This window comes from Gracilinanus agilis, chromosome 4, assembly GCF_016433145.1.
Source record: "Gracilinanus agilis isolate LMUSP501 chromosome 4, AgileGrace, whole genome shotgun sequence".
NCBI lineage: Eukaryota > Metazoa > Chordata > Mammalia > Didelphimorphia > Didelphidae > Gracilinanus > Gracilinanus agilis.
Genome location: NC_058133.1, coordinates 204,171,403 through 204,183,393, shown reverse-complemented (window position 1 = coordinate 204,183,393; position 11,991 = coordinate 204,171,403).

Sequence of the window (11,991 nt, the reverse complement as noted above, 5' to 3'; positions counted from 1 at the left end):
TTCTGAGGGAAAGTCAGTCACTTAGAAATAAAACTTGCCACATCCAGGGAACAATCTAATGTCACAACAAAACAGAAAAGTTTGTCATATTTATTTCCATCTTGCAGATGCCTAGTCACTCATAACACCCAGGGTACTTAAACTCTTTTATGTGTAGATTTTTTAATAGTGTTTTCACTGTCCCATATGCTCTGAACCTAGGTAGCCTATCTTTAACTTTGCCACCTTCTATAGGCAACACTGTTATTCTGTCCTTTTGTTGCTTGGTGTGGTAGGAGCAGAATGATGTCCCAGTTAAGCCAGACCTTTTCTGAATACACCTCAAAGCTATCCTTCCTTTTATCTTCCTGTTCTCCTTATGGGTAATGTCTGACTGTCAGCCTGCCAGGGCCTGGAGGGGGGTGGGAGCCAGCATTCAGGGACTGGGTTGGTAGGGGCTCTGCCTTTGTTTATATGTTTGATTTTTATGCTCTAAATTATCTTCCAAAAAAAAGACAGTTTCAGAGAACAGACAGTGTGACTCCAGCAAAGTTGCTGATGAGGAGGAAGAATGGAAGAACAAGTGTTAAATAATGCAGTCAAAACAAAAACAAAAAAAGGAAATAACTCTAGTAGATTTCTCCTGAAGACCCCCAGTCAAAAGACTAGAAAGTAATTGTTTCTGAAAGTTGCTGCATGGGTGGGGAACTTATTACCAAGCTAGGAAGATCCCAAGAGGGCCTCCAAACCCTATCACTATAAAATCCACCCCGGCATTCAATATCAGCATTAGTTTTGACTATTTTTTGACTCCTGTGCAAAAGTGACAGGTGGCAAATCAAAACTGGAATCTTGGCATAGAATCCCACTGAGTTCTGAAGTTTAAATAACAAATCTAAACTATGCCACTCACCACCTCTGGGCCTTGATCAGCAAATGATCAAGAACCCAATAAGGGGTTTATTCCATCATACAACTGTGACCTCACTGCTCATTCTTATGGAAAGAATATCACAGAGGATCCTTGCAATCTCAGAGCTCCAGGCTTTTCAGAGTGGTTTACCCAGTAGAGCAATATTCCTGGTTTGTTTGTATCTGTGTGTGTATATGTGGTAGAAAGGAAGAATCTTGAAATCTTAGAATTTTAGAAGTGGTCAGAAATTTTGAACAGGACCTGTGAAAAGAAGAAGACTTTTTCTTAAACCTTCCATGAACAAATTTGCTTGTTGACAATTATTTGAGTTAAAATTAAGCAGTTTATGCCTGGCTATTTTATTCTCAATCCCTGACCACTCTAATCCTTCTAAGTCAAGATAAATAGCATAGAAGGAGAATTTCTTTAACTGGTAAGCCACAGTGGCTGGAAAGAAAAGGAATAGAGGATTTCAACTCAGTAAACTGTAGTGAAAAGAATGCCAATTCTGTTAGTGACTTCCAGTTTATAAATGGATATTACTACAGATATCCCTGATAATATGTTTTGGAAAACTGTTGGTTCTAAGTCTTTGCACCTGAGGGAAATATCTGAAAACCTAGCATCCAGCCAGGAAACTTCCAGAGTTCCTTTCTAGAACAAACAAAACAAACCAAATTCTTATTTTTAAAATTAAACATTTAAAATTTAATATTTAATGATCCTTGGGCAGATGGGCTTAAAGACAGGAATTAATGGAGGTGACTAGTGTTAATTTTAGAAATTTAGAAAATTTAGAAAAACACAAGAGTGTTTTCCTTTGAGCTCAATAGATCTGAGAATCTCACTTCCTATTATTCCATAAACTCTAGAGCCTTGCTTTACTCTAGGATCAAATATAAACTCAGACTTTAAAAGCCTTTTATAATTTGCCCCCATTATTACTTGACTATAATTCAGCCCCAACTGGCCTCTCTATTCCTATCTTTTTTCCCCTCTTTCTTTGGCTCTATCTCATGCCTATACTGTACTTCTTCCTCATTATCAATTATAGAATCCCTTCTTTAAAGATGCAGCTCAGGCCTCATTTTCTTCTACACGAAACCTTTCCTAATTTCCTTATTTTCTAGAGAGAAGCTTCCCTCTCTACTTTGTATTCATTATATATATATATATATATACATATTTATATACATATAGTGTTTTTCCTAATAGATTGCTTTCTTGAGCAAGTTCCTTGAGAGTAGAGATATTTTGGGGGTCATTTACATCTCTAGCACCTAGCACAATGCCTGGCACATAATGTTTGCTCATCTACTTGATTTTTCAATTATAATTCCTCTATGGAAAGGGTCAGCCATCATTTTTACTATTAGTAAGGCTAAGCAATATCCATAGATGGCAATGGCAGTTCTAAGATTTAGGCAGGGAAGAATAAAAATGAAGAAAAAGAAAGGAGGGTAGGAGGAATTGAGAAAAGAAAGGCAAATCATAGAATGCTACAATTTTAGAAAAATTAAAGTTAAAAAACCAAATAACAAAGAACATAAAGATTCATAGTGGATATAAATAGACTATTGTAGTGAGTTGCATGTTAATTTCTGTACAAAAAGTGGCCTAAGTATGATTGGAAAAAAAATGAGCTTGTTAGGTAGTAAGAATGAAGAGACAACAGATGGGCCAGCCTAGGAGCTAACTTGGTATATTTTTAAGACACTAAAAAAAAAAAAAAAAAGGCAGAAAGCCTATCCCATTGGATAGAGCAGTGATGGGCAAACTACAGCCATGGGCCAGATGTGGCCCCCTGAAATGTTCTATCTGGCTACGTGACATTATTCCTGATCTGATGAATATAATGAGTAGGATATAATACAATGAAACTTCGAAAGAGTTGCCTTAGAAACAGACTGACAGATGAGCATTTCCTTTCTTTTGGCTCTCTCTTTAAAAAGTTTGCCAGTCACTGGGATAGAGCAACTTTGGTGAATTAATAAAATTAGAATTGTATAGAATAAGGATGCCTGGAAAAATTGTGATTTATGTCAGTAGAGGAAATACTTATACTGAAGAAATAATAGATTCACACTGAATGACTTGGGTGAAATTGCTCCATGCTATTTTGTTTGTTTGGAATACTTTTACAGAGTGGAAAAACAACTTAAAATTAATTATTGCCACTTCTGACCTTGCCTCCACTTTCTTTTCATCCTACTATCTTTACATATACAACACTCCACTCAGATATTTATGCTGTTTACAAGCCACACTGATATCTTTCAGGCATCCCAGGTATACTGGAAATGCCTAAAGTGTGTAGGACTGAAGAAATAACTGCCAACTTTTCCCACTTATTTGACTTAGGATTGGGCAGTTTGTATTCTACCCTGGGGGAAAAATTATTTTAAAAAATCTCAGAGAATGAAGCTTTCAACCCTCCCCCCCCCAAAAAAAAAAAACTTATTTGCCAAAATTTGGAGTTATGTGAAAAAAATTAGTTAATTAAAATTTAACGTTCTCTTTACTAGATAGCTTAGATTATCTGACTAATCAAATATGGGGAAAAATAATGAGTTTTTAGGAATTTGAAGCACTAAAATCTCAATTCTATAACATCATCTCACGTTGTTTATTATTTACCTTTAATGGACCCTTTAATGGACCTTGAAAATTCCAGCAGTTTGTTGAGATCCACCTTTCCATCAGCTATAAGTCAAGGACAAGATAAGATTTAGAAACAATGATGATAAAAATAATTAAAAAATTATTAGTTGGATTCTATCAGAAAAACCTGGAAGACTTACATGAACTGATACAAAGTAAAATGAGTAAAACCAGGAGAATACTTTAATACTATATGATTATCAACTCTGTCAGGAAGAGCTTCATGTACAAAGTGATGTTTGAGTTGAGTTTTGAAGGAAAAATAATTTTAATAGGTAGAGGTAAGGAGGAAGTACATTTCAGTTATGGGGTATGATCAGTGCAAAAATAAGGAGACAGAAGGTGAAGTGTTTGTGTCATCAGAAGGACAATTTGACCAAACCATAGTGTGGGAAGCCAAACAGAAGAGTTAAATTTGATCCTTGAGGCACTAAGAGGATTTACTGGGACTTATTGAGTAGGTAAGTGACATGTTCAGATCTGTGCTTTGGGAAAACTACATCAGCAGGTATGTGAAGGATGATTAGAATGAACAACAACAAAGGAGACAACACATAAAAGAGGAACTTCATAGTTTTTAATGTAGAAAAAGACCAAATAAGAATGTATTGCAATAGTTTAGACAAGAGATGATGAGGGCCTGACTTAGAGTGGTACCTGAGTGAATGAGAAAGCCAGATATGAAAAATTCAGCATTTAGCTTAGTGACAGGCTTATATGAAGTATTTAATATTTATTTGTTGCCTGTGGAAAAAGAAATGACAAGATTTTTCAATTGATTGAATATGTGGGGTGAGGGAGAGTGAGGAGTCAAGGATAACTCTGAGGTTGTGAATGACCTGGATGAATGGAAGGATGCTGGTATTCTTAATAAAAATGGGAATGTTTAAAACAGTGGTCAGTTTGGGGAGAGAGATAATGATTTGTGTTTTGGAAATATTGAATTTGATATGGCTAAGGGACATTCATTCTGAATTGTAGTAAGGTCTGAAAATTTCCCCCACACTTTCCCCTCTTTCAGGTACCTTGAGTAATCCTCAAAATTGTATTGTCCCCAGCAAAATCCCCTTTTGGTTGGGCTCATTTGCCCTGCCACTTTCTGCAAGGTCTTTGGGACCCTTGCTACTTATCCTGATTTTTTTTCACCCAGAAACTAAATATGCCCTGGCATTTCTATCTGCCATGAATGAACATGAACATGATTCCTTTTTTATGTGTTGTCTTGTCCTTTGTTATTCATCCTTCATTTTTTTCATTCCATATTGGTCATTGTTGTAAGAGCATACTCATCCATACATGACCCAAATCCCTAAATAAAACCAAAGATACACTGATGTGAAAGATGACTCTTAACAGTTCTTTCTTTGGAGGTAGATAGCATTCCCCATCATGTCTTTCAAAATTGTCCCAGATCATTGCATTGCTGAGAGTAGCCAAGTTTTCACAGATAATCATCATCCAATATTGCTGTTATTGTGTACAATGTTCTCCCAGTTCTGCTTATTTCATTCTGCATCAGTACCCACAGGTCTTTCCAGCTCTTTCTGAAATCATCTTGCTTATTATAATTTCTTATAGCACAATAGTATTCAATCACCAATATGTACCACAATTTGTTCAGTCATTCCCCAGTTGATGGACATCCCCTCAATTTCTAATTCTTTGCCACCACAAAAAGAGCAGCTATAAATATTTTTGTACAAGTAGGTTCTTACCTCTTTTTTAATATCTTTTTTGGATACAGACCCAGAAGTGACATTATCATATCAAAGGGTCCGCACCGTTTTTAGCTTTTTGGGTATAGTTCCAAATTGTCCTCCAGAATAGTCGGATCGGTTTACAACTCCACCAACAATGCATTAGTGTCCCAATTTTGCTTCATCCTCTCTGATATTTACCACTTTCCTTTACTGCCATATAGGCCAATCTGATAGTTGTGAAGTGGTACCTCAGTGTTGTTTTAATTTGCATTTCTCTAATCAAGAATGATTTAGAACATTTTTTTCTTATGATTATTGATGGCTTTGATTTCTTCATCTTAAAATTGCTTGGTTTGTATCCTTTGACCATTTGTCAATTTCATCCTTCATTTTTGAAGAGGACTAATAACATTGGGGGTGTAATCTTGACTTGATTGTGAATTGGATTTAGGTGAAGCAAAGTTGCCCAAAGTCATTAGCCTCACTCTCTTTTCCAGTCATCTAAGTCCAGTGCCAAGACAAAAGTCAGAATGACTGGTGGTGGCCTGGGATGCAGTGGATTATGTTGGCATCTCTGAGGTCCGATGAAGCTCTAAACTCTCCATACTGCCTGCTTCATTTGGCTTCTTGGCCACTGGAACAAATTGTTCTCATTTGCCCAGTCCACTTGGGGGTGGGGGTGGGGAGGTCTTCATATACTTAAAGTCAACATTCCCCTAATTCACTGATGGGTTTGAGGCTAATCAGTTATTCTCAACTTGGTTTATTCTGTCTGCTAAGATGGCTTTACTGGAGTTTGGCAGTTGCTTATGCTACAGCTTCTTGGGGACACAGGTGAGAGTTGAGTGAAAGGTAGTGGAAGCAAGCCCTCATACCAGAGGTGCTAGTCCTAGTCTCTCCACACCCTATACATTGCAATTAAAATGTAAGAGAATAGGGATTCTCAGTTTTCTATTTGTAGCTTCAATACTTAGAATAGTAAGCACATAGTAAGCACTTAATTAAAAACTTAATGTTTTTCTATTCATTTGTATTTAATCTCATATTTGGTCTTTTCCCATCATTGTTCTCTTCAATGCCAATTCCACTTCCAATGAACATATTTGTGACTGTGATTTTAAAAGCCTAAATATGATTTCACTGTCCTTGATGGAGAATGTTTAAAAAATCTTTGAAGCTCTTCTCTAGTTCTCATTTGTTTGTTGTTTTTCCAGTTTAATCTTTAAATGCTTTGGGGATGATATTGATCATTTGAGGTTTCTTGCCAAACTTCATTTAAATCAGCTTCTCCCTTTGCTGTATTTTTTAAAAATCATTTTTATTAATATGGTTCATTTTAAAAACATTTTCATTTCCAACTATTATCCCCTTCTTCTTCCCTTTGTACTAAGAACTCTCTTGTAACAAAAGAAATACAAAAACATTTCAGCTTCCAGGTTAAGATGGCAGCATAAAAAGCAGCACTTAACCTCTCCTAACTGAAACATACAGGACTCCTCAAGGGGACATAAAAACAAATCCAGACAAACAGAGGGACCCCACAACAGGGCGCAGCGTGGAAGGTACGTGGAATTGGGGCATTTCCATGCTATAAAAGGGTGAAAACAGCTCTCACTAAATCGCGGGCTGAGCAACCCCCTCCCCCACACACAACCACCTACAATGCCAAAGCCAGCTCAAAAGAAATAGAGCAAGTTTGGGGCACCCATTGAGTCATTGGCAGCTCCAGGGCCTGTTCATGAGAGCAGCAAGACTTAGGACCCCAAAAGGCTAAAGAACTCACACGGACTTTGAGTGCAGAAACGGAGCGCAGGCTCAGGCGGAGGCAGACACAGGCGTGAGCAAAGGCTCTGAAACCCTGAGTGGGGAACCAGGGCAGACGGGTATACGACTGTGGAAGCAGCGCCCTGAGACCTGTAAAGGAACCTCTGGCAGAGGATCAAGCAAGGGGGTCCACCAGTAGGCTTGACCTTGAAAACAACCAGACCTGAGACCTCAGGAGCCGAAAGAGCACAGACAGACCCTGAGCGCGAGGATAAAGCTGAGAACGGGCTGGGCTAACAATGGCAACCCAGAATCAGGAAGGCCAAAAGAGAAAGATTATCAACAAGAAGAAGAAATCTTTAACACTCAACAACTTTTACACAGAGAAAATCCAGACAACCGAGCAAACAGAAGAGGAGAAAAAACAAGCAATCACATCCGGACCCTCCCAAAATAATGAAAACTGGTCACAAGCTCTTGAAGAGTTCAAATCTGAGATGACAAGAAAGTTGGAAAAGATTTGGCTAGAGAAATGGGAAATAGCTCAAAAGGAAATCAGGCAAGAAAATAACAGTTTAAAAGGCAGAATTTCACAATTGGAAAGCGAGGCAAGTCAACTGAAGACCAGAAATGACCAGATTGAAAAGGAAAACCAGTCCCTAAAGGCTAGAATTAAGCAATTAGAAGCTAATGATCTCTCAAGACAGCAAGAACAAATAAAACAAAGTCAAAAGACTGAAAAAATAGAAGGAAACATGAAATATCTCAATGAGAAAGTGACAGACCAAGAAAACAGGTCTAGAAGAGACAATTTGAAAATCATTGGTCTCCCTGAAAAAGCAGAAATTAATAGAAATTTGGACTCCATACTAAAAGAAATTATTCAGCAAAATTGCCCTGAAGTTCTACAACATGAGGGAAATATAGACATTGAAAGGATGCATAGATCACCCTCTACACCAGACCCAGAAAAGAAAACGCTCAGGAATATAATAGTCAAATTCAAGAGCTTCCAAGTAAAAGAAAAAAAATCTTACAAGAAGCCAGAAAGCAACAATTCAAATATCAAGGAGCACCAATCAGGATCACACAGGATCTGGCAGCCTCCACACTAAAAGACCTCAAGGCTTGGAATATGATATTCAGAAAGGCAAGAGAGCTGGGCCTTCAACCACGGATCAATTGCCCATCAAAATTGACTATATACTTCCAGGGGAAAGTATGGGCATTCAACAAAATTGAAGATTTCCAAGTATTTGCACAGAAAAGGCCAGGGCTAAATGGAAAGTTTGATATCCAACCACAAAAATCAAGAGAAACGTGAAAAGGTAAATAAGAAACAGAGGGGAAAGAAAGAAAACTTATAATTTTTAAATTTGCCTTTTTAAGGGCCTCAGTAAGATCTAATTATCTGTATTCCTATGTGGATAAATGCTATGTATAATTCTCTGTAGTGAACTCTATTCAATATTATAGTATTCGCTATTATAGTGATCAGAAGAAAAATTCATAGGGAGAGGGTGGAATACTAAATGGTCTAAGATGATATGGGGGGTGGGAAAGAGGGGGGCGAATAGGAGAGGACACCAAGAGAAACTTGAGTGAATAAGAAAAATAGGATATTCTATTACACACAAAGAGGGCATGGGAAGGGGAGGGGACAAATACTATTATAAGAAGGAGAGGAAGAGAGCATTAAGAGGTAATATTTAAACCTTACTCTCAGTGTAATCAACCCAGAGAGGGAAGAGTAGCTATATTTTCCATTGGGATAAAAAACTCTATCTAACCCTACTGACAAAGTCAGAAGGGATAAACCAAGGGGAGCAGGGGAGTGGGGAGGTCAAAAAAGGGAGGGGAGAAGAAGGGGGAGGGAATTCATTAGGCTTTTAAAAATAAAAAGAGGTAATAAGGGAGGGGGTAGAAAGGGAAGTTAATCAAGGGAGGGGATAAGAGATACTGGCCTTTAAAGCAAACCACTGGTTTAAAAGGAAATAGTTTAAGAAGAAGGGGTAGGAAAAGGGGAGGATACGAAAATGTCAGCAAATGCACAACTGATAATTATAACTCTGAATGTGAATGGGATGAACTCGCTCATAAAACAGAAGCAAATAGCAGAGTGGATTAGAAACCAAAATCCTATCATGTTGTCTACAACAAACACATATGAGGTGGGTGGACATACACAAGTTTAAGGTTAAGGGCTTGAGCAAAATCTTTTGGGCGTCAAATGAGAAAAAGAAGGCAGGAGTGGCAATTGTGATTTCTGACAAAGCCAAAGTAAAAATAGATATGATTAAAAAAGACAGGGAAGGTCATTACATCCTGATTAAAGGCAGTATAAACAATGAGGAAATAACACTGCTCAATATATATGCACCAAGTGGCATAGCATCCATATTCATAAAGGAGAAACTGGCAGAGCTCAAGGAAATAGATAGTAAAACTATAATAGTGGGAGATCTAAATATTCCTCTTTCAGATCCAGATAAATCAAACCAAAAAATAAATAAGAAAGAGGTAAGAGAGGTGAATGAAGCCCTAGAAAAATTAGATTTAATTGATATGTAGAGAAAAATCAATAGGGACAAAAAGGAATACACCTTCTTTTCAGCTGCACATGGTACATTCACAAAGATTGACCATGTAATAGGGTATAGAAACACTGCAAACAAATGCAAAAGCGCAGAAATAATAAATGTAACCTTCTCAGATCATAATGCAATAAAAATAATAATTAGTAAGGGCATCTGGACAGGAAAATCAAAAACTGATTGGAAATTAAATAATATGATTCTCCAAAACCAATTAGTCAAAGAAGAAATCATAGAAACAATCAACAATTTCATTGAAGAGAATGACAGTGATGAGACATCCTACCAAACTCTGTGGGATGCAACCAAGGCAGTACTCAGGGGGAAATTTATATCCTTGAGTGCATATATTAACAAATTAAGGAGGGCAGAGATTAATGAATTGGGCATGCAACTCAAAAAATTAAAAAGCAAGCAAATTAAAAATCCCAAGATGAAAACTAAATTAGAAATACTAAAAATCAAGGGAGAAATTAATAAAATTGAAAGTAAAAGAACTATTGAATTAATAAATAAGATGAGAAGCTGGTATTTTGAAAAAAACAGATAAAACAGACAAAGTACTGGTCAATCTAATAAAAAAAAGGAAAGAAGAAAACCAAATTGACAGTATCAAAGATGAAAAGGGAGACCTAATGAAGGGGAAATTAAGGCAATCACTAAAAACTTTTGGCCAACTATATAGCAATAAATATAACAATTTAGGAGATATGGATGAATATTTACAAAAATATAAATTGTCTAGATTAACAGCAGAAGAAATAGAATACCTAAATAATCCCATATCAGAAAAAGAACTTGAACAAGCCATCAAAGAACTCCCTAAGAAAAAATCGCCAGGGCCTGATGGATTCACAAGGGAATTCTATCAGACATTCAAAGAGCACCTAATCCCAATACTATACAAATTATTTGATATGATAAGCAAAGAAGGAGTCCTACCAAATTCCTTTTATGACACAAACATGGTACTGATTCCAAAGCCAGGGAGATCAAAAACAGAGAAAGAAAACTACAGACCAATCTCCCTAATGAACAGAGATGCAAAAATCTTAAATAGAATACTAGCAAAGAGACTCCAGCAAGTAATTAAGATCATCCACCATGATCAGGTGGGATTTATACTAGGAATGCAAGGTTGGTTCAACATTAGGAAAACCATCCACATAATTGACCATATCAACAGTCTAACAAACAGAAACCACATGATCATCTCAATAGATGCTGAAAAAGCCTTTGACAAAATACAGCATCCATTCCTATTGAAAACACTGAAAAGTATAGGAATAGAAGGACCTTTCCTAAAAATAATAAACAATATATACCTAAAACCATCAACAAACATCATATGCAATGGGGATAAATTAGAAGCCTTCCCAATAAGATCAGGAGTGAAACAAGGATGCCCATTATCACCTCTATTATTCAACACAGTACTAGAAACACTAGCAGTAGCAATTAGAGAAGAAAAAGAAATCGAAGGTATCAAAATAGGCAAGGAGGAGACTAAGCTATGACTCTTTGCAGATGATATGATGGTCTACTTAAAAAATCCTAGAGAATCAACTAGGAAGCTTGTAGAAATAATCAACAACTTTAGCAAAGTTGTAGGATACAAAATAAATGCACATAAATCATCAGCATTTCTATACATTTCCAACACATTAGAGCAGCAAGAGGTAGAAAGAGAAACACCATTTAAAATCACCCTAGACAATATAAAATACTTGGGAATCTATCTACCAAAACAAACACAGCAATTATACATAGATAACAACTACAAAACACTTTCCAAACAAATAAAACTGGATCTAAACAACTGGAAAGTCATTGATTGCTCATGGGTAGGACGAGCTAACATAATAAAAATGACCATTCTACCCAAATTAATATACCTATTTAGTGCCATACCTATCAAACTACCAAAAAACTTCTTTACTGAATTAGAAAAAATATAACAAATTTCATTTGGAATAACAAAAAATCAAGAATATCAAGGGAAATAATGAAAAAAAATGTGAAGGAAGGGGGCCTAGCAGTAGCAGATATTAAACTATACTATAAAGCAGCGGTCATCAAAATGGTATGGTACTGGCTAAGAGACAGAAGGGAGGATCAATGGAATAGACTGGGTAAATGACATCAACAAGACAGTGTATGATAAACCCAAAGAGCCCAACTTTTGGGAAATGAATCTACTATTTGACAAAAACTGCTGGGAAATTTGGAAAACAATATGGGAGAGATTAGGTTTAGATCAACATCTCACACCCTACACCAAGATAAATTCAGAATGGGTGAATGACTTGAATATAAAGAAGGAAACTATAAATAAGTTAAGTGAACACAGAATAGTATACTTGTCAGATCTCTGGGAAAG